The sequence below is a fragment of the Euprymna scolopes genome, chromosome 16 (genome assembly GCF_053919585.1).
Source record: "Euprymna scolopes isolate OS-2025 chromosome 16, ASM5391958v1, whole genome shotgun sequence".
In the NCBI taxonomy this organism is placed as follows: domain Eukaryota; kingdom Metazoa; phylum Mollusca; class Cephalopoda; order Sepiida; family Sepiolidae; genus Euprymna; species Euprymna scolopes.
The window spans coordinates 63,063,889-63,080,382 of record NC_136497.1 but is presented as its reverse complement, the minus strand read 5'-3'; the positions used below and the strand labels follow the sequence as shown (position 1 = coordinate 63,080,382).

The 16,494-nt window shown below is 36.8% G+C and overlaps 1 pseudogene; it reads right to left on the bottom strand.

Moving 5' to 3' along the window:
- Window positions 1-1,012: 1,012 nt before the first annotated feature.
- Window positions 1,013-1,138, bottom strand: LOC145296387 (U2 spliceosomal RNA; annotated as a pseudogene).
- Between the last annotated feature and the right edge of the window lie 15,356 nt (window positions 1,139-16,494).

The following is a 16,494-nucleotide window of genomic DNA, read 5'->3' as shown; positions in this document are numbered from 1 at the left end:
GGTAATAAAACTTCTCAAGGTCAAAATCGTCTGTTACTTCCTTCATCGGATTATTTCGATTTTCGATACTTATCGAAGATATTCCGATACAAAACCTAACTAAGAACACAGCCAGACATCAAGTACATTTATGTGAACTTTCATAAAAATCGGCCAAGCCGTTTTTGAGTTCATAGGGAACGAACTCAGAGACACTTTTATATAATAGTAGATATACTTATTTGAAGCAACTAATTTGTGTAAACACCTAATATTTTCAAAAGTAAATTATGTTTATTTACGAAATAATCAACACTGAAAGTAAAAATGTTAAAAAAACAGACAGTAAATATAATTAATTGTTATTGTTATTTTAAATTGCTATTATTATTTTAAATATAATAAATTAGGCCACGTCTTGCAAAACCATTTCAGTGTCTTCATACTGTCACCCGTTTCGGAAAGTATATCTTTCAACAAGAAAACATGTCAGTTGCTGGTATAACCTTTTCAACTATTTTATCCACGGTGTAAACGCGATGGCAATCAGGGTCTTTAGTCTTCAGACTAGGCGGACATCTTTCAAAACAGGAAGTCGTTTACCTCGGTAAATATGCGATTACACCTCATTTTTTTATGGAGTTTTACTTCCTCTAAAACAACAGCCCCAAAATCAAGAGTAACGGATTCACGTTGATAACTTAGCTAGTTATGGAGTAATATTTGTAGTGCGAATAAAATGAACACATTTAGTCTGGGGAGCCGCTCGATTAAGTAAAACAAGGCCGATAGCCATTAGTCGCGTGCTCTCATGTAATGAATGAATGCGTGAATGTAGGATTGACATGAAATTGGCTGAAATGACTTAAATAAATAAAAAAGTAAATGGCTTAGAATAACTTTAATGAACTTAAGGATCAATTGAATGACCTTAAGAATTACTTGAATGCTTAAAAAATAACTGGAATCCTTCAAAAACAACTTGAATGATCTGGAGAATGACTAGAATGGCTTTGAGACTGACTGGTTATTTAGTGGGTGATCATTTTACATTAAATCAATACAGAAAAGTAATTCCACACTTTATATCAAAATAACTACAGCATGTAGTAAGAACAGATACTGCACTTTGATCTTAGCCAAAAGGCCAAGAAAAGAGTATTTATTTGCTCCCCCACCGAGCAAATTAGGCATAAGTCCGATTTTTAATGTGAGGAGTAAAGGGGAAATGGGGACCAACTCCCCGGGGAGTAGGGAACTGGATAGTGACAATTGGTATGAAGGGTTGCCCCACATTGACCAAGGTCTTATATGTGGGATTGCTCCCACATATGGTCTTTGCTTGCAGTATCTGCCGGAACAGATACTACACTTTGAGGTATTTATTTGCTCCCCCACTGAGCAAATTAGGCACAAGGCTGATTTTTAAAGTGAGGAGTGAAGGGGAAATGGGGACCAACTCCCTATGGAGTAGGGGATCTGGATAGTGACAATTGGTATTAAGGGTTGCCCCTACATTGACCAAGGTCTTATATGTGGGGTTTCCCCCACATATGGGCTTTGCTTGCAGTATTTGCCGGAACAGATACTACACTTTTATCTTGGCCAAAAGGCCGAGAAAAGCTTAAAAAGCTAAGAACAGCATCGATTAACAACATACCTTTGATCTTAACCAAAAAGGCCAAGCACAAACGTGTTACGGACAGACCGACAGATCAACTGACCGACGGACCGATGGACCGACGGAGTGACTTATAAAGTCGCTTGCACGCGACTAAAAATCATGCGACGAGAGATTTATGTAAAGTAAGAACAACAGTGAAAGCCCAAATAGGGCGTGACGTCATATAAATGAGTGCTTTGTTTACTTACTTTTGTTCAGCACAAACAAAGCGAAAGGACTACTGTGATAGGGCTTATATTAAAAAAAAAAAATAAACATACGATAATCGTTCCAAAAAGTATATTTTTAACTCAAAACCTTGAAGAGCTACGAAAACGGGAATGGCACAATTAAAGCGAGCAATCTTTTGTGCGCCAGAAATTATTTTTCTGCATAATCATCATCATCATCCTCATTTCACCTTTGTCAGCGATGAACGATTGCTAGGCATGGGTGTCGGGAGTGCGTTTTGTTAGACGAGAATCGTTCCAAAAGTAAAGACTCCTATTTTAATACCTCTAAAAGTTGAAGTGCTACGAAGAAGGTAGTGATGCCATTAAAACGAGCAACCTGTTGTGTTCCAGAATTTATTAATTTATTTTTTACATTGCTGCCACTATTTGAATTGACTTTTGCCAGGAATTCAATGATAGATCTCTGCTTCTGATGCACGCCCCTTGACTTTCGGAACGCTCCTCGTATAAAGTAAAATAATATCTATAATATGGAACGTGAAAAAGGTTAAATAATTGGCTGTGAACGATTTGGAATAAAATACAATATTTGAAACCAGTAATAAGAGTAGTGACTATTTGATATTTTATTGAATAACGCATTTGGATGTGAGTATTTTTTTAAAAATAAATTAAAATATTAAAATAATTAGTACTTATGCAGAATACAAAGCGTGCTATTTTATAGATAGTCTTTTCAAGTAAACTTCAATTTCTACGCTATCTTTTTGTTTATTAAATTGTTAGATGAAAGTACTTAAAGTTACAAAACGCCATCCCCTCCCCAGATTAAGAATAGATTTTTACATAATAATGTTATTATATCTGGACGGTTTGCATTCGACATAAGTATCAAATCTAATTTATAAAACTCATTATGCTTGCCTGTCTGCCACCATAATTTCAAAGTGTATTTCCTCCGAGACGCAAGATTACAGAACAACGCGAGGCGTGACAAATGATTGCATTTTTGTGGACCGTTGTTTTATGGATTTTACCCGCTAAAAATAGCCGATAACGGATCTAAATTGAAAAAAAGAACATTGGAACTTGACAGGCGTAAGTCAACTAAATCTGTTATTTGTATGTATGTGCATATATATATATATATATATATATATATATATATATATACGTTTATACATTAAATTCGGTTCATTTTTAACTGCTTATTATCCATATGATGATAGTTTGAACGGTAAAGACTAAAGCTGGAGAGCTATATGTTTTGGTTTCGATTCTAGCTTATGACAGCCAAGTCATATTTTTGTTTAAATTTTGAAGTCACTGCTATATATTGTGTGCAATATGATATATAATATTCGATAAAGAAGTGATTCTATAATAGTAAATACGAAATCTGCATAAAATAAAATATCATATTTAAGCGTACTCTACGGCTGGGCAATGCCGGGTGCCCAGCTAATAAACTTTATATTATTGATAAATATAATTTATTGTGCCTAGTCTTGAAGAAAATATAACAACTGAATTCAATAATATGAGTATTTTTTAATTATGTGTAACACAATTGAGTAAGGTGTTTACTGGTATAATGAATAGAAGACAATGATTGATAAGATTTGGGCATTTGATAATGATGTTATAGTTATTTAATTTTCGACATAAGACAGTGGACAGGTAATACCGTATTAGTTTTTCACATAAATCATTAGAAATGTGTGCATATTATGTAGAAACGAAACCTACACGAAGATATATTTAAAGGGGAAAGATTGTAAGAAAAAAAACAAAAAAGTAAACTGATAGAAATACAGAGGATGCCCAAAATGTCATTGAAGGGGTTTGAACTTAAATACATTCATTTTTTTTTGCTGATATTTTTCTGTAATTTTAACACAATCTGACTAAAAAACTGGGAAAGTTTTAAAAATGCAAAATTCAATCTTTATTTATGAAAAATAATATCTTTTAAATGTTGCCTATTTTCAGCTTAGCATATTTGTGTTCTTTTCAAAACATTATTCATGACAGATTGCAGAATCTCTGGATTGCCATTTAACCCCTTTATTTCGTTCCGCGAGCTGGCAGACCACGAAATATCAAACCCCAAACCCTGCAAGAATTGAAGGAAAACATCAGGAACGAAATAATGAAGTTAAATCACAATCCAGAGATTCTGCAATCCGTAATGGATAATGTTTTGGAAAGAGCACAAATATGCGAAGCTGAAAATAGGCAACATTAAAAAATATAATTTTTCATAAATAAAGATTGTTTGAACTTTGCATTTAAAAAAATCCCAATGTCTTAGTCAGATTGTTTTCAAATTACAGAAAGATACAATCAAAAATAAAGAATCTCTTTAAGTTGAAAACCCTTGAGTGACTTTTTGGAGACCCTATACTACGGTGATTTCGGTTCACGTAAGCGATGCATTCAACTCTCCTGGACCCAAATCAGGGTCCCTGGCAGCAATGACAAGGGCTGGGGTTGTAGAAGATGGACGGGAGTGTACTGTTTGAAAAAAAACTATATCTGGTGATGCAACACTCCAAGTAATGGCTACCAGAGCAATGACTGAGGAGGTTTGAGTTTAAGTATCACTTGACAAATGCGTGCTATTGAATGCGCATACTTCATTTTTGTTGTCATCTGATGTGCTATAGAATCGCTCTAGCTCGATGACATCACTGTCACCCGTGCATGATGCTTAAGTTGAGATCAACGTTGTTGTTGGTTACTCGCTATAGTCAACAGGCCAAATAATTCATAGATTATGTGTATGTTTCGAAAATCTATAAAAGGAAAGGGTAATTTCGCTTATAAAATCATCTTTTGTGGGCAGCTGATAATAGTTGCGTCATACACGCAATTTTCATGCAAATATGTGTCCAGGACAAATTGAAAATACATTCATAGACTCTAAATTTTATATTCTTTCTTTTAGATACTTTAGTTTGAATAAATTGAGAGAATCACAGGAAAGATTAATAGAGAGATCATGTTTCAACACAAAAATAATTCAGTTGTTAAAAAAGCTTTAAATTATAGAATCATTGCAACGGTTTTTGAGAGAGTGCTTTCAGATGCGCAGATATTTGGGCCTTTCTGACATTTTTATGCTGTGGGAATATGCGACGGATATTCGGAGAGTATTCTTGCCAGACACGCGATGAATATATAAAACGTTTCTTATAGTAATCACATGAAAGTTATGGATCTTTAAAATGGCTCTGGAAATAGTTTGATTGGCACGAGTTGTGTTCAGACTTGCGGAAGTTACACGCGAATTGAACAATCTGAATTGTCTCCCTTCTTTTTGTGTGAAAGATTGTATAAAAATAATGTGGATAAATTGTACAATAAAAAAGTGACAAAAAGCGGAAGGGAATATTAGTGACTAGTTGTTGGATATTCTTATTGTTGGGGGAAAATACTTGAGAATGAAAAGGAAACTGTTAAAAAACAAAAGTTTACAGTAGAAATCCAGCTAAAACATAAAAAACTGGGCATTATAATTTATGAGATAATTTTGCCGATTTATAGGCTGAACCAACGAAGAACACGTCAGAAACTTTACCAGAACACAAAGAAACTAATGACGTGCATTACGTAATAAACATGATACTGACCGACTCTACGTTAAAAGGACCGAAGGGGGAAGAGGACAGGTAAGTGTAGAATACTGTGTGGAAGACACACACACACACACACACACACACACACACACACACACACACACACACACACACACACACACACACACTTCTTCTTCTTCTTGCTCGTCCGTCGAAGTCGACGATGACCAAGGTATCAATCAGTTCGGCGTCGGGGGTCGGTGGGTCCTGAGATGGCTGATGAGGCCAATCCGTGCTCGGCAGACTCTTCCACACTCTGGACACGTGAAGGCGGTATCGGCAGGCTGTGAACCGGCAGCTCTCTCCTTCCTCCTCTTGCGCTTCTGCTGGTCGTGTGTCATGCGTTGATTCTCTGCCCTGTCGGCTCCTAGGCTGATGACGCAGCGCCAGGCCGAACGTTTAGCAGCGCGACTCTCCCAAGACTGGGGGCTAATGTCAAAGTCTTTTAGGGACGTTCTCAGACAGTCTTTATATCGTTTCTTTTGGCCCCCTGCATTCCGCTTTCCCTGGCTGAGTTCCCCATAGAAAAGTTGTTTGGGGATTCGGCTGTCGTGCATGCGATAGACATGGCCTGCCCACCGGAGCTGGGTTTTGAGGATTATGGTGGTGATGGTATGGAGCCCCGCGCGCTTCAAGACTTCTGTGTCAGGAATTCTGTCTTGCCAGCGGATGTTGAGAAGATTACGGAGGCATCTGAGTTGGAAGCCATTCAATTGTTTTTCATGTCTTTTATATGGCGTCCAAGTTTCGCAGGCGTAGAGTAGGGTTGTCAGGACGACCGCTCTGTATACTTTCAGTTTGGTTGCGAGTGTAATGCCTCTCTTCTTCCACACATTGTCTCTAAGTCTTCCAAATGCACTGCTCGCTGTGGAGATCCTATGGTTAACCTCAATGTCAATGTTGGCGGTGCGGGAGAGGGTGCTGCCAAGGTAGGTGAATTGCTCCACAGCATGGATCTTCTGTCCTTTGACAGTGATGCCGGGTTCATGGTATGCATCTCCTGGGGCGGGTTGGTACATAACTTCTGTCTTCTTTGTACTGATGGTGAGACCAAAGTTGTCACAACTGATGGAAAATCCGTCCATTTGACGTTGCATCTCTATCTCATTTGGGGCATTAAGGGCACAGTCATCGGCAAAGAGAAGGTCTCTGATGATGGTTTCCCTCACTTTCGTGACTGCCTGCATTCGCCTGATGTTAAACAATTCCCCGTCACATCTATACTTGATGACAATGCCAGAGTGACTGTCTTTGAAAGCGTCCTGGAGCATGGCAGAGAAAACCATGCTGAAGAGCGTCGGGGCTAAGACACAGCCCTGCTTGACCCCGTTGGTCACAGGGAAGGGTTCTGAGGGGTCGCCGTCATCCAGAACACGAGCGGTCATGCCCTCATGGAACTGCCTGACAATGGCGATGAACCTGTCTGGACAACCAAATTTTTTCATGATCCGCCAGAGGCCATTTCGGCAAACAGTGTCGAAGGCCTTGGTCAGGTCGACGAACGTGGTGTAGAGGCCCCGGTGCTGCTCGACACACTTCTCCTGCAGTTGGCGCGCGCGCGCACACACACACACACACACACACACACGCACGCACGCACGCACGCACGCACGCACGCACGCACGCACAGACCCCCCCCCAATAATGTAAACAAGAAAAACACCCAACAAAACTAGAAAAATTAAGCGAAACAGTTACGTGGACTATTCATAAAACTAACGAGAGAAAAAAAAAATAACGAAAGCACTTGAAGATGACTAAGACAATAGACACTTGAACATTGAAACCAAATCACTACTGGTAGCTGTACAGAATAATGCGATTTTAACGAAGTACATTAAAGTTAAAATATATAAAACTAGGAAAACAGTAAATGGAGACACTGCGGATAAAGAAATAAAACGATAAATCACATAAGTGAATGCAGAAAACAAGTCCATAAAAATACAATAGATACGACTACGTAGGGTAAATAGTCCACTCGGAACTATGCAAACGACTGGAGTTTTAACATGCAGACAAATGGTACAGACACAAACTGAAAACTATTGAAAAACGAAAACCAGAAAATTCCTTTGTATTTGAAAGTACAGACTCATAAAACCAAAGAGGCCGAACGTTATAATAATTAGCCAGAAAGAAAAAAAAAACTTGTTAAATTGTAGATTTTGTCGTCGCACCAGATCATAGATTGAAGAATAAAAAACCGGATAAACGAAGCAAATATATGAAGCTTGCCAATAACTGAAATGAATGTATAACATGAAGAGAGTCAATATAATACCAGTAATTGTGGGAGCACTAGGATCAGCCCAGAAAAAAAAATGAGAAAAAAAAACAAAAAACTACAAGAATTAGAATTAAGGGAAAGACTTAGACAATACAACTGACGGCAATCGTAAAAAAAGCTGAAATCTTAAGGAAAATCCTCGAATGTATAACTACAAACACTAACTAGCCCCGTGAACAGCAACAGAAGTACGAGGTGTCTTCAATAAATTCCCAGACTTTTTTGTACAGTCATTTAAAATTGTCGAAGACTCTTGAAAAATCAGTATGTTATTGCTATATATCTTATGAGATGACTGACCAATTCTTATGATTCCAGGTTTAAATGAATAGCTACAGCAGGAATAGGAATACACACTACTAAAGCCTGATTGTCACAGCTGGTGAATTTTAAAAAAACAAATAAATCTCTGTTTTACATATATATTGTTTCATGTTTGTTAATACTGGTTAAAAAACTTCACAAAATATTTGCAGTATTTTGATTATTCGGACTACTCTTAGATCTTGAGTGATATTCACACAACGTTTCGACCGATGTGACCTCCTATCTTCTTCAGGTGTATTTTGTTGAATTTAACAATATTTCTGTCAAACTTGGGAATCTGCAGGAAATTTCGAACAGAAACCTTTCTTTATTTTACGCGATTAGTATACTCTGGTTCCGTCAGCCATGACTGGGTTAGAAATTCTGATAATTAGCAATTGCATTCTTAGTATCATCATCACAGAATTGAACCTTCAAGAAGACACAAATGTCACGTACAAATAGATTTTTAAGGCAGTACTTTATCCGTTACGCTACGAGCCCTTGCTCAAAATAAAATATTATTTGCTTTAAAACCTAAACTTGTAATTTTATTTGGAAAGGAAATTCGCTTGTTACAGCACTGATCAAGATCACATGATTGACACAACGATCAATGACGAAATCAAGCGCCAAACTCGGACAAGGACAGTGAGCGGACGATCATGTTATTTGCAAAGTACACGCATAAGACACACGTTCCCACAGAGAGGAATACTACAGCTATTAAGAACAATAAAATTAAACTCCATCTGTTATATATTCGCTCGGGAAAGTTTAGTGATTTTTGTTATACAGTCGCACGTATCACCGCGCAGACGTCTTGAAATTCATGTCTCTTTGCTGGAAGATATCTTGAGGGGAAATAGATGGCATCACAGAGACGCAGCTGATATTAACAAGGTCATTTTTATTCATGCTCTCCATAGTTTCCCCTTCCGGGTTATTATTCGCAGTATGATCACTTAGAAACTTTCAGTTAACATTTCTATTTTAGTTTGGTCCTGTCGGCAGAGGCTTCAGATGATCGTACGACACCATTGTCTGTTTTCATAGACATAATAGACGTAAGTAGGCTCCCCCCTCTCGATTTTGGCTTTAAGCTCTTGCATAACCACACTGAAAAACTGTCATACAGTTAAATAGTCCTCCTGTTAATAACTAGATATACATAGCATATATTCTTATTCATACACACATTCTGACTACATATTTTCAGACATGTTTAAGCTCCAGTCGGAAATCAGTTGAAATTGCTCAGACCAAATTCTTAGTATAATACGGAGGTGATAATGAAGAATTAACCTAGAAAGGCTGCAAGGAGCATTTTTGCATAAAATTTAATTAATATAACGGTTGAATTTGTAGTTGTTTTTGTTCAGAAATAATCTCGAATACCAACTACTGTCTATCAGTTATCAAGAAGATTAGTAGTTTCGATTCGAGATTATTAAGCCGGTTTTAATCTGTTGATATGTTCTGATCACAATAAATAAATATATAAGTAAGTATTATGCTTTTATCAAAAAGGGCGTCCCGAAAGTAATGACTCCTATTTTATTTTTTATTCTGCCCGAATATATCAGATAGGATTGCAAATGGCATTGTTATGATGACTGAACTTATGCATTTATGACCTTAACGTTTCATCTCTATGTTGCAGATATTGGTGATGTGAGACTCTAAGAATATAACTCCGGTCATGAACATGTGTCAGACACAGAGATGCGTCATTGAATTACTGGCAAAAGTGCATTAAGAATGGAGTGAATATGTCGGAAAATAAATTCTGGAGCACAAATTGTCGCTCATTTTAATAGTACCACTCCCATCTTCGTAGATCTTCAACTTTTGCGTTAAAATTAGGAGGCTTTACTTTTAGAAGGACCTTCACTTTTAATAGTTAAGCACTTCGTTGGATTTCTTACTGCTAAACCAAACCAAAGTTCACTTATATGTATATATATATATATATATATATATATATATATATATATATATATATATATATATGCAGAAATACCCCTCGCTGAATGGGTTAAAAAAGAACTTTAAAAAATGAACTCTGGTTTATAGAACGAAATAACTTTAAATTCTTGTAAACTGATATTTATTTTCTACATACTTTTTGTATCTTATATTCCCTTTTGTTTTATAGATGTATAGGCAGGCAGGCACACAGACGTTGAGATTTATTACACCGTCCTAGAGATGTACTGACACAGCGACACATAAACACACAGCTCGGATCATCTTTGAGGGTTGGAGGCAATTGCTCGAACGAATAAGAGGAGGCAGTATTGAGAATCTTCATTGACACTAACGTATGAACATTAATTAGAGTTGCCTATTAGAAGTGACCCCTATGGGGCCCACCCCCATTGCTGGAAGTGACCGATGTAATCTGCAGCCCTTCATTTCCCATGGTGTGTTATCATGGCAAGTTCGGTAGCTCTACGTCAAACTGTGTGAGCGTGCATAGAATTCCCAGTTATAAGTTACATTACTGGGGCTCCACCCTTGTTAATGACGGTGAGCGGTGTAACCCGTCAAAACTTCCTCCACTCCATGTTTGGCTATCCTGCTATATTTGGTAACTCTACAAGTGGACATCATACGGTGTGAGTGTGCATAGAGTATCCAGTTATAAGTGATCCCCTTAGGAGCTCCACGCCCCTTGGGGGTATTGAGTGGTGTAACCCGCCAATACTTTCTTTTCACCACGGTGGATTATCCTGCCAAAATTGGTAGCTCCAAGTAAATTAGTGTAAACGTGCATAGTGTTCCCTTTATAAGTGACCATCCCCTTGGAGATCCATTTTATTAGACCCATTCCTCTTCTATCTTTCTATGTGGTCAGTTTAGTATAATAATAAACAATGCAGAAGCCTATTCGTGTACAGACCAAGACACACAGCTTTATATATATATATATATATATATATATATATATATATATATATATATATATATATATATATATATATATATATATATATACTAGCAGGCCACTTGACGTAGCCCGGTTATAAAATACGCATAAATATTATATTTTAATTCAGCCAGATTTCTTATTTATTATTATAGAGCCAATTCTCTACTGATAATTATCCAATAATAATTACAAAAGTTAAAAAAACTCACTTGAGTATGATACGCTAGAATCAAAACCGGAACGTTTATCACTCAGCCTTGGTCACTATTTATCTATCCAGTGTCGTTGTCGGTTGAGCCACCGATAGATGAGCGAGACATGGTAAAAATGAAGCGAATTTGAGCTATGAATGTTTAATTTTTCAGGGGTAATTTTTTATTCGACTTAATTTGCCAACGTCAGCGATTTCGTTTTTAATTTTTACACCTAGGCAGCAAATTTTGCCGCCTAAAAATCAAATCGAAAGTGTGCTATAGGTCCAGATACCCTGTATATCAAGCGTCAACTCTATACACCAACTGTTCAGAGAGAAGTTTGGTAGAGAATTTTCGCACATACTCTGACAAAGTTACATTTATATGCATATATATATAAGGATGGAATACTGTTGCCATATCTGGGCAGGAGCTGCCAAAAACAGCCTATCATGCCTTGACAGAGTACAAAATAGACTTCGTGGTTTAGTGGGGGATGCCCTTTTCTCTACCCTGCAACCCCTCTCCCACAGAAGAGACGTTGCGAGCCTATCCTTGTTTTATCGTTATTTTCATGGCAGGTGCTCGTCTGAACTCCAATCCCTGGTCCCCCCTCGCCAAACTTTCACGAAAAACACCCGTCTAGCTGAATCCACTGTGAAAAATTTCCCCCACTCTATATCTGTGCCTAAATCAAAACGCGGATTCCATGAGCAAAGCTTCTTTCTTAGAACTGCACGCCTGTGGAACTCTGTTCCGTCTGCCTGCTTCCCTCCGGACTACAACTTGGATGTCTTCAAGTCTAATGTTAACAAATTCCTAATGAACCGCCCCCCTAATTAAACACTTCATAAAATCTCACTAACGTAATGTACTTGCAATAACCCTTATCCCTGAGTGGCTTCCGGGCCTTGATAAGTGGTGGTCACTGTGTAAAAAAAAAAAAAAAAAATGTATATAACTATTTCCATGTACTGTAACGTTTCTTAATTTCTACGCAATTATACAGAATATAGAAACTATGTATAAATAAAATCCAATATTTATAAGTAAATGAAACCAATCATCTAAAATAAACAATAAAAAACAAATAAGTAATTAATTAACGCTCGTTGTCAAAGGGATATGCAAATTAGCCAACCTTCGTGTAGTCGATCGCATATCCATGACTGAGTATATTAAAATGTTTATTTTCAATATTTTTAAAAATAGAAAAAGTGGGCCTATAATATGAATATCAGGGCAGAAAACACTCAACTTTATATATATATATATATATATATATATATATATATATATATATATATATATATATATATAAAAGTGAACGTGTCTGTCTGTCTGTCTGTGTGTCTGTGTGTCTGTCTGTCTGTGTACATTTCCCTACGCAATAACTCTATCAATTTTTAGTCTATAGTATTTGAAATACCGGGTACTGAGATTTGGGAAAATCGATGTGACGGGTGTCAGCCAGAAATTTGGCTGTTAAGGGGTCAAATTTCAACGATTTGACCTTTAAGAACTCTACCAAACTCCTCCGACAATTTTGGGTCTAGACACTTGAAATTTTAGATATAGGTTCCTTGAACATGGATCTAACTTAATCAAGTGATTTGAGCCCGAAACAATAAATTTTAAGGGGTCATAATAGGGGTCAAAGTTTTAAAAAATTAACCATTTTTTTTGTTTTTTTGCTTTTTTTGCACAGCATACACCTCCAAACACCCGAGCAACGCCGGGCACCCCTGCTAGTATATATATATTAGTTAAATATTTGGCTGCTATCCATCTACGTGTCCTAATTTTTCTCAGAAACTACTGTGTTGATTTAGCTAAGATTTTGTATGGACCGTGGTTATAGATTATAGAGAACTAAGTATTATGATATTCGTTCGATTCAAATTTACGGATCAATATTGGTTAATGCGGGATTAGTCACCATAATACCATATTTACTGGCTGAACGATCTGACTGAAATTGTGTATAGATTTTTGTAATTATAATATGCAGGGATGTAACTATTATGGTATCTGTTCGATCCCCAAATAAGGATCAAAAGGGATTTGCATAGATTAATAGGGATTAGTATTTAATAAAAAAAATGAGACAAAAATTTAAACATCAATCATCAATTTGGCAGAAAGCACTAATTCTAAATAAACAGTACAGCTTTTCCCCGGGATACAAAGTTTAGTGTATATATATATATATATATATATATATATATATATATATATATATATATATATATATATATATATATATATATATATATATTGTATCAATGTTTATAGTAAGTTTGAAGTACACGTAATGGTAACCAACTCGTAATTCTTTCTGGCAATCATCAAGTCAGCTTTCACACATGTATCATGTATTACGTGCCAACATACGCTGCGTGATGTACAAGAACGTATCCAGCTACACGGGAACTTACACATTTCAATGCACACCTTACTCAATTTGTGATAACTCTTCGTTGATCCGCAAATTAATAATTGAAAGGTTTGCTACTGAATCATTGTCAATTAGAGGCTCGAAGAGAGAAAACCTAAATCTTCACTTCGAGATGTGTTCACCGCATCATGACCAGTGCCATACTAATTTCCCGACCAATAAGAGTGGGAAGCCACTAATAGATTTTCAGCTTCTCTTATTGACCAGTTGTAGGGAAGACTTTGATTTTAAAATTAAGCACACATTCACTGATTTATTCTCACCCTCTTATTATCAACTTCTTTTATTTCTCCTGCCTCTATTTATTTTGACACACTGGTTCCCGTCAGATCATTGAAGTTAAGCAACGATGAGACAAATGGGTGACCATTCCAAATGTTGTCTGTGCTCTCCGCTAATTTAAGCATTGTTTTCAGTCATCATGTGCTTCTCCTTGCCAGTGAATTCAAACAGTGCTGATTTAGGAGTGATTGCGCAACCCTTGCCCCACAATTACACGGCAACTGCCCCCTACAGGGGGTATCCATTATCTTTCGAGACGGAGGTATCGATTTTCTCTACACTTACTTATTGTATCCTATTATATCTATTCACTCGTAATATAAGCATCATTTTCTGTGAGCCTATCTATCCGTCAGCCAATCTTTTTAGAAATGAAAAATATTGCATTAATACTAAACTAGCAGAACCCGTAGAAATTTCACGGTAGTTGGTAGTCGGGGATGCCCTTTTCTTTTGCCTGCAACCTCTCTCCCACAGAAAAGATGTTGCAAGCCTATCTTTGTTTTATCGTTATTTCCATGGCAAGTGCTCGTCTGAGTTTCAATCTTTGGTCCCCCCTTTCGCCAATCTTTCACGATAAACATCCGTCTAGTTGAAACCACTGCCATTAATTTTCCCCACTCTTTACCTGTGCCTAAATCAAAGCGTAGATTCCATGAGCAAAGCTTCTTTCTTAGAACTGCACGACTGTGGAACTCTCTTCCGTTTGCCGTTTTCCCACCTGACTACAACTTGGATGTCTTCAAGTCCAAAATAAACAAATTCCTGATGAACCGCCCCCTTCAGTAAGACACTTTTTAAAATCTCCAATACTAACGATTACTACGATACTATTCCATTGATTACTGTAGACGCAATAACCCTTATCCCCGAGTGGCTTCCGGGCCTTGATAAGTGGTGACCTCCATGTAAAAAAATGAAAATTCAACACACTACACATGGTTTGATTTTATTTTTCTGAATAATTTTTATTTAAATTATAAAGGAACAATTCATTTACACATCTTTTAATTATAAAAAGAAGCTAAAATGGAAAAAAAAACTTACAATCTCCTCTCAATATTACTTTGTAAAAAAAATTATCAAATAAAATGGCCAATTTGAAACCGTAAACAGACAGCCATGTTTTTTTTTGTTTTGAAAATCTTAGAGAGGAAATGGCTTTTAATGATTTTTAACTGATAAAGGACGACTATAAAAAGAGGTAATTCGTTTCTCATTAATTAATGTTTGCGATGCTGATGTTTTTTTTTTGTGACACCGGACGCCAGACAAGTAAATTATTACTTAGATAATAAATTTCCAACAAATAAACCGAACATGACCGGAAATCTTTATTGAAAACTTAAGATCTTCATATTGTTGTTCTACGAACTGAGCTATTTTGATTTTCTTTAAATCAGATCTTAAAACATTACCTGAAACAAAATAAATATAACTTTGATCTGACATCATCGATTTATGATTTACTTCTACCTATCTTTGACTATTTTTTTAACATGATGTAATAATTTTTTTATTCATTACCTCAAGTGACTTCATGCCTTGCCTGGAGCGATTTTCATATAAAATAGTTCAAAGAATATATCTATTTATAAATATATATAATGCGTCAAGGTATATTTATAAAATAAAAGTGTGCGTTCTATCCCAACCATTATCAACGGACCAGAGGTCATCTCGTCAGCGTCAGACAAGGCCAAACTATTTGCAAAGAACTTTGCAGCTAATTCTACCCTATGCGACGAAGGCCATCAACTCCCCATATTTCCTCCTATAACACAGAACAAGCTAGGTAACATACAAATATCCGTGCATGAGGTCGCCAAGCTTATAAAAAACCTAGATTCTAGTAAAGCAACTGGCCCTGATGGCATCCCAATTATAGTGTTAAAAAAGCTTCAACCAGAACTTGCTCCCATACTTACGAAACTATTTAAGCGCTGCCTTAAGGAGAAGTGCTTTCCGACCCCCTGGAAGACCTCATCAGTTTGCCCTGTATTTAAGAATTCAGGTGATAAGTCATCTCCCTCTCAGTACAGACCAATAAGTCTTCTCTGTGTTATGAGTAAGTTGCTGGAATCAATATTAAATATAGAAATAGTCAACCACCTCAGCAGGAATAACCTTCTTAGTGACACACAATATGGTTTCCGCTCTGCAAGATCTACCGCAGATGTGCTGACGGTTATATCCCACAGGATTAGTGAATCTCTTGACAAAGGCTTCCTTTCTAGGGCAATTGCTCTTGACATATCAAAGGCCTTCGACAAGGTATGGCATAAGGGTCTACTTCACAAGATTTCCAGCTACGGTATAACTGGAAATGTTTTCTCAATCATTAAATCATTTCTCTCCGATAGGCTCATAAGAGTAGTGGTCGATGGACAAAAATCGGAGGCCTGCAATATAAATGCTGGAGTCCCTCAGGGGTCAATCCTGGGCCCAACTCTCTTCCTGATCTACATCAATGACCTCCCTAAACACATACTTAAATCATTCGTTGACATCTATGCTGATGACACGACCATCTACGGCAACACATCAAAGGC